Source organism: Callorhinus ursinus, unplaced genomic scaffold, assembly GCF_003265705.2.
Source record: "Callorhinus ursinus isolate GAN/ISIS: 27379988/994484 unplaced genomic scaffold, GSC_fseal_2.0 scaffold1, whole genome shotgun sequence".
Taxonomy (NCBI): Eukaryota; Metazoa; Chordata; class Mammalia; order Carnivora; family Otariidae; genus Callorhinus; species Callorhinus ursinus.
In genome coordinates this window covers 23,749,344-23,757,547 of record NW_027397063.1, presented here as the reverse complement: position 1 = coordinate 23,757,547, position 8,204 = coordinate 23,749,344, and the positions used below count along the sequence as shown (strand labels likewise).

General features: G+C 33.8%; 1 protein-coding gene across 9 annotated transcripts in view; it reads left to right on the top strand.

Annotated features, from left to right (window-relative positions):
- ROBO1 (roundabout guidance receptor 1) overlaps positions 1-8,204 on the top strand; it is a 1,122,251-nt gene that overhangs the window by 798,146 nt on the left and 315,901 nt on the right. The window contains exon 1 of one of the 9 annotated variants that reach the window (XM_073892042.1): positions 8,054-8,130. The exons of the other annotated variants lie outside the window; for them this stretch is intronic. The gene's annotated coding sequence lies outside the window, so the exon portion shown is untranslated. Of the gene's footprint in view, positions 1-8,053; positions 8,131-8,204 lie in introns of those variants that run through there. 9 annotated transcript variants of the gene reach the window in all.

Here is an 8,204-nt window from a genome sequence, read left to right as displayed (position 1 = left end):
CTTTCTTTCTTCTTTCTTTCTTTCTTTCTTTCTTTGTTTCTTTGTTTCTTTCTTCTTTCTTTCTTTCTTTCTTTCGTCTCTTTTCTCTCTTCGCAAATTTAAATGTGGTGCAGGCAAAAGTTTAAATGTTTTTATAAAAGGATATATATATTTTGATACACTCTTCTTTCAGGTTATGATATTAATATTCTTCTACTTTTGGACACATTTATATTTAAGAACACTTATTACTTGTGGAGATAAAATTAAGTTAACCTTTGAAAACAAATACAGAGAATCAAGAAAGATGGGTGTAGATGACCTAGGCCAACTCTTATTTTTGGTAGATAAGAAACTGAAGATCAGAAGGAAAAACAGAGTAATTGTTTATTCTCTGAAGTTATAATTCCTTATAAATGAAGTGTGTACCAATAGAAATATATATCTGAGATCATGTTGTGTTTCTGTGTTATTTCTTACTCTACTTGCATTCTGATCATTGCCAGAATTTTTAGAAAAGATTATAGACTTGAATAGAACATCTAAATGCTTACCCTCTAGATCTCGCCTTTCAAAACTCCTTTAGTTTTACTTTAGATGATCAAGATACCCTTAATGCACTGGGATTTAGAGAGCTGTGTTTTTCTAATCTGGCTTTTGTGTAGCTATTTTAAAAGACATTATTAGTTTCCAGTTAAATTCTTTTTCTAAGCAAGACATTCCATTACCTCGTGAATCCATTACGGGAAATGCTTTTCCAGTCTTAGTCAACAAATATACCTTCAAGGAACTGAAACCAGACATAAGATCATTATATAACTTTTATCAGTAAAATATTCAAATATGCAGTCCCTGAATGCATAAATCACAAATTTTAGTGTGCTATTTCTCAGTATGTCTCCAAAACATTTCAAGCTCCAGAGAAAAGAGAATATTATAATTTACTGAATAAAATTCAGTTAAGGTACTTTAAACAATTCTTTAAGATCATATTCATTAACAATTCATATATGTAGAAAGGCAGAATGTATATTGTATATTTATCAAACATATTTTGATATTCATAAGGATAGTTTGGTAATAAAGATTTTTATTAGTGATAATAAAAACTATTCTAAACCCTGAAAAAAGGGTGAGTAGTGTTTGTTTTCAACAATTTTTGTACTTGTTTGATTACAATAATTAACAGCATGTTTTTATTTGGATAAATTGTATTATTTTGTAACCTAAGTTATATGGGAAAAATTAAGTGCTCTGGAGTTAAAATGGGTTCTGTGTGTTTAAAAAATTATTTAGTAAATTCGGGCTTTAGTGCACTACAGATAGATACGTAGTGACATATTTCACCTGTATTTCAGTTATTTATTTTAGGCAATGGTTACTGTTAATTCACCATTGTAAAATGTGTTTGTGGTCCTAAAATGGAAAATTGCCTTTAGTGTGTTACATGAACAACCAAGTTGTGTGTGTATGTTGGGAGGTGGGGGTTGGGGGTGGAGGTCCAGGGAAACAGGCCATATTTGCTGTGGGTTAAATCTGTAAAGTATGGTTCTAGTTTGGTTTTATTTTTTCCTGGAGAATATTACTACGGTTTTTTTTTTTCACATTTTCTTAGTTTAGGTTCCAGAAGTTCAGTAAGAACTATTCTTATTCTTCCCAAAGACACAGGAAGACAAAGATTGCATCTAATTTCTTAGCGACACTGTAGGCCAAAGTAATAGCATTAACAAAAGTGTCTAGAGGCAACCCGGATTTCACAGCGCAGTTGTTGGTAATGCTTTTAAAAACATTTATCTGTGTTTTATTTGCCTTTAAACCAAGTTTTACAGCTGTAACAACAACTGAATTTCTCGGTTCCTAACAATTGTCAATCTCACAAACACTGGAATAAAAAGATACTGAATGCCATTGAAAACCCTTGTTTCTGTACAGAAATGATAATCGTGTCTTTTGTGTTTTTAATATTTATTGAAATTTAAAAAGTACACCAAAAGGATTGCATTTATTGGTTATTTTTAGGATTGTTTATTTTTTATTTTCATTTAAATCTCAATTATAACCAGGTTAGACCCAGTGAAAAGCACTGGCCAGCCTTTGGGTGCCAATCCTTGCCATGTAGAGAAAGCTGCATTTCTTGTTCTTGAAAACTCAGTTTCGATGCAATTAAAAAGTTACCTCACACAATTATAAAGTCTAAAAAATTGGAATACTAAGAAATATATGATGGTCCTTACTAAAGTTTCCTGGAATTTTTGGAAGTTTATCTCTGTAAAGGAAAAAAAATTAATCACAGATGTATTTTTTTAATTTATTTTTTTAATTCTTATTTTTCTTTGCAAGCCAAGAATGCTATATCTTGAAGGGAACATTCAATTGGAAAATTTAGATATCACTTGCTGTTTCTAAGATTTATGAAAACTTTACTCTTTATCTAATTCAGTTTCAAAGTAAGTTTTCTAAAATGGTCTTGCAAGTGGTATTCTCTTGTTTGTCTTGTATTAGCTCTATTCAAGAGTCTACTAAATGTTTAGGAAAATATTTTATGGGTCCATTCTCCATTCTCCTGAACCCAACATAATCACTTCCTAAATTTAGAACTTCATTTTGTTCCTGGCACACAAATTGATAGCACAGTTCTTGGACAAAACTTATATTTAATAAGTAATTTGATCTTGGGTAATTGCATTGAATTTTAAGGAAAATTAATCTGAACCTTGACCCTCATGCTTTCCATCGTAGAACGTGGCCCTCTACATCATCTGCTAAGCAGTGCACAGTTAGCATATGGCTATTTGTTTCCTATTTAAGCTGTTTTCTCTGAGGAAAAGAAATTCCCTTCAGACTAGGCAGACATCTGCTAGCTGTCTTAGCAGCAAAACCAGGGAACTATCTTTCCTGGAAAAAAAAACAAACAAAAATAAACATTTTGTCCAATTAATCAAAGATTAAGTCTTCCCAGATTTTATTAACTGGGGTACATTTTAATAGCAATTACTTTGGGGTAAATGTTTATATTTTGAGGTAATATTTTCCCACGACTTTGAATATAGCATGATCTTTTGTTGTTATTAAATGATACTCATCAAAGTGATTTAGAATTTGATTTATCCAATTTTCCTCCTTTGGGTAAAATGATAAAGTAAACTAACCATGGATGTCAAGTAGCCATGTCTTTACCTAGGTACAGTAGAATGCATTCCTAAAATCTGGACCTTGGAAGATGGAAGGGATTACTCCTGGAGGTGAAATGGTTCAGATGAGCACGTGGAAGTAGAATATGCCATTATATTTTAAAATATTGATCAGTTGGTTGATTGTGTGCACATACATAATCAATCTGACCTCTATTATGGTCAGACACTAGAATTATTTATACAGTTTATACACACACACACATTGTTCCCTGATAGACTTATCTTTGAAATTGAATTTGCTTTATATTGCATATTTAAAACTACTGTTTCCTTTACTTTGTTTTATTTTTTAACTAGCCATTTTCAAGTGCTTTCACTACATTCTAAAACCTTTTTTATATATTATTTTTGTTTTCAAGAGCAAAGGAAGAATGTTAGTCATTTAGTTTAATGATTTAAAAATCTTTTTGCTTCCTGGTACACTTACATTCTAAAATGAACTGATTCTTTGTTCCAAAATTGATTCATGATTAAGTGAAATTATGCATATAAAGTGTGTAGCACAGTGACTGGCACATAATTATAAATCATAAATTATAAATCATAAATTTAGTTGTTGGTCCTGTGACTTTCATTATTTTTTTCCTCTTTATCTCTTTTCATCAAACACCAAGATTATTTTTATATAAATGGGATCTGATGCTTCTGACTTGAAAATGGACTCACTTCATTTTAAATTTAAATATATGTGCATTAATATACTAAAATATAAGTAAAATGCCTCAGTAAGTAAATTTTCTAAATTAATTTCTGGTTAAGTAAAAAATGTGTTGAATATATTTAATTCCACCTTGAATTGAAATCAGTGGTATGAGAAATTTACCCTTACCTTAAAATCTTCAATGCTAATGCAGGACATGCAATAGTGTTGAGTCAAATCATTTTTCTTTCAGGGACAAATGAAAAAATTCAGTTTTATAACTTTTTCAGTTGGGATAACATTCATATTTTTTCTAATTAAATTTATGTATTCACTTAAGTAAGAGGCAGCATTGCTAAGTTCTATGACATGATTATGATTATTAAACACTTGAGTTTTTACTGTCAGTCGAATATATTCTTTTGTTTTTGCCTGTCTTTATTGGCTTGTGCTGCTATAAAAAGAATACCATGTACTGGGTGGCTTAAACAACAAACATTTATTTATTTCTGGAGGCTGGGAAGTTGGAGATCAGGGTGCCAACATGGTCCAGTTCTGGTGAGAGCTTTTTTCTTGGTTTCCTCCCATGGTAGAGAGAGGGCTTTGGTCTTTTTTATCCCTGTGTGAGGACACCAGTCCCATCCTGGGGGTTCTACCCCCATGAACTCATCCAACCCGTATTACCACCTGAATTCCCCATCTCCAAATAACATCCCACTGGGGATTAACACTTAAACATATACATTTGGGGGAGGGGGAGGGAGACAGAAACATTTGGTCCATAGCTGCCTTTAATGATTATTTTTAGATTTTTGTTATTGGGCTTATAGTTATTTTATCATATTAAGTAACTGAGAAATAAAAATCAGAAAATCAGGGAAAAAAGTTCTGTTATCTCCATGATGTAAGTAGCAGGCCTGTCAGATCACTTGTTGCATCCAGATGTCAGGTTTAAATTGTGTCATAAATCAAGTATAGACACATTATACCTTCAAGTGAATATATTGTGGAGGGAATTCTTTATTTGTTGGGAAAAGTAAGAGCAGCATCCTTTAGTTACTATAGTAAGAGAGAAGATCGTGGTCATTTTCTTTTTGAAAGACATAAAAATTCTTTCCTTCTCTCTTTCTTCCTCCTTTTCTCTCTCTCTCTCTCTCTTTTTGTTTTCTCTTTTCAAAGAGTATTTAATATGAAATATGAAGGCAGAAACCTGTATTTCATAATCCAAGAAGAGATGAATCCATGAGAGATGACAGTGACAATGGGCATAAAGAGAAATTTTGAGTTTCAGTGGGCGTTTTAGTCGAAGACAGGGCAAAGTTTGCTGACCATTTGACTGTGGGTGTTAGAGGAGTTGGCTCTGTTAGAGAATGTACTATTTATTCATAAATAACCAACAGGTTATATTCTATCTTAAAACCCCTGCTAGTTAAACATGGTTCAGGGTACATGTTCAGTTGACTTCTTTGGCAAACTTTTTATGTTTTTCCTTTATCTCACGTAACTGTTATGTATTAATCTTTAGTAGATTTGTAGAAAGATCTTAAGAGTAGAGGCACATTATACATTTCTTTTTCTTTATTCCCAGCCACAGGTTAAGGAATGTGATTTAATAAGCTTACAGAGGTCATTTTTCTATAACTCTGGAAAATTGTATTTTATTTGTGATAATATGTACATGTTCTTGCAATCTCATCACCAAGAGTTAACTACTTTGAAAGTCTATCCTTTTAGATATGTTAAGGTCCCTGTACATGCTCTGGGGAAAACTATTTGCTATTCAATCATTATTCAGTCTTAGGTGGCCAAAAAAGGCATTGGGTATGTTGGAACACATATTTGTGTCAAAAGACTAATTGGAAAAGTTTAGCTCTTTAGGTTGGATGCTACAAAACAACTTCTTTCTGCTGAATATTACTAGATTCACCATCCTGGATAAGATTCAATCCAGTAATTATGGGGTTAGAAGTTACATATACCATTACCAGTCTCATGAGCCACTCCTTTTATTATCTCAAAAAGTAGATGGTGTTCGTATGTGCTGAAAAATACTAAGATGATTATTTCAACAGTAGTTGATGCTTAGATATAAAGCCCCTTGAGGCTTCCAGAAAATCAATTCAGGTTTTAGTTATTTATGGGAAATTCTTGGCAGTGTCTCCTCCTTTCAACAGTACTGTCTGTAAAAAAATATTAAAATAACAAGATAGATTTGGTTATCTCTCAAATCTTATCATCATATCACTCCTCCTTTTAATCCTCCTAATTTACTTATGACTTAAATGCTAGAAGTTTTTCCCACATACACAGACCAGCTTGAGAATCATTTGTATGTATTTTGAAACGAGTGACAAATGTATTTAATAAAACATACCTAAACCTTGTTAGTATAATTAATTTTAAGATTATTTATTTATGTATTTATTTATTTTTTAAGTAGCCTCCACCCTCGGTGTGGAGCCCATTGTGGGGCTTGAACTCACAACCCTGAGATCAAGACTTGAGCTGAGATCAAGAGTTGGACAGGCAACTGACTGAGTCACTCAGGTGTCGCTAATTTTAATTAATACAATTTAAGTTAGCTTAAGCTGTCTTTAATTATCAATTTAAACTTTTTTTGTCAGGTTAAAATAAAATACTATTGAATGTTTTGGGGGTATAAATGTTCTCTGTTTCTTTGTTACCCAAAGTGGGCATTAAAAAAGTTGTTTTTAAAGCTGGAAATTAAATCAATTGTGAAAAATACTAAAATATGGTTTATCCCCCCCAATTTTTTTCCAAAATAACTCTTTCTAGGCATTCTACTTAGTTCTAGCTGTTCAGTGGTGGACAAAAAAGAAATGATTTCTGCCTTCATGGAAATTACAATACAAGGGGGAGAAGGAATGAGACAGAAAATAAGCAACTACTATACAAATAACTTTATGGTTAAAAATTGTGACATATGCCAGGAAGAATTGGGGTCAAACTGAGAACCAAATACAAGATGCTACCAAGACACAGAGTAAAAGACAAAGCGTTTCAGGCAGATAGAACAGTCCATCTAAAAGGCCATAAGAAACCGATAGACTGGGGCATATTTGAGGAAATGAAAGATGGTGGGTATGGCGTATACGTAAGGGAGACACTAAGGAGATGGGGGTGGTCTAGATTATGCAGGGTCCTGTTACCTGGTTAATAATGTTGGATTATATGTTCAGTGCATGAGAACCACAGGAGGTTTTTGGACAATAGTAGAGGTGACATGATCTGATTTTACTTTAAAAATGTCACTCATGTGATACTTGAGTACCACATGCATAGAGAATGAGTTGTGGCATGACTGGGGGGAGACCAATTAGGAAGCTCCTGCAGTATTCCAGGCAGAAGATGATGCTAGTGAAGCACATGGTAGTAATGGAGATGAAAAGAAAAGCAAGGATTTGATTTGAAGATTGAAGACTTGGCTTAATTCTTTTTTTTTTTTTAAAGATTTTATTTATTCATTTGACAGAGAGAGACACAGCGAGAGAGGGAACACAAGCAGGGGGAGTGAGAGAGGGAGACGCAGGCTTCCCGCTGAGCAGGGAGCCTGATGTGGGGCTCGATCCCAGGATCCTGGGATCATGACCTGAGCTGAAGGCAGGCACCTAATGACTGAGCCACTCAGGCATCCCTTGGCTTAATTCTGAAGGGTAAGACAGTAGAGGCTGAAATTTTGCAAGAGATACAATTACTGGTAATAGCAAAGTCCAGGTCAAGTCTGGGACCATGCAGATGAGGATTGAGAGTTTGGATTAGGTGATGTTATTTTTGAGTGGCTAACAGTAGTTCAGTACGCTGTAGCCCATCACGATCCCAAGAAATTAGATTTTCCCCTTTTATCTCAGCCTGCAATTGCTTCCTTTCCTGTTCCACTTACAGTCATCTCAAGATGGAACCATGCCATGGCCCAAGTGCCTGGCGCCATTCCTGGCACATTGCAAGTGAAGTGATCTGGTGTGTAACGTAGAAGCGTTTTATTCTATGTGTGATGACCATGATAAAGTGTCATAATGCCACTTTGAGGAGCAGTCTAATCTATGGTTTTCACTCATTCCCCACGCAATTTCTTTATAAAGTCAAGCAGTTCACATGATCTTCAACACTCATTTGAAAGAACAGTACTTAGAATGCGGTCATCAGGTACTGTTTCCCTGGGAATTTTTCTTTCTTTCAAGGTTCTGGAATATTTAAGAAACTCTTCTGGGGATAACATTACTCAGGAAATTCAGCAGTACCTGAAGGGGTTTTCTGAAGTTCCCTCGAGAAAATCTACAAATGCAGAATAAGACCTAGGTATCTTTACTTTCTCTGTTTCTTTCTGGGTAGGGAAAAAATACACAAAATAAGTGGTCTGTAACAGAATTATT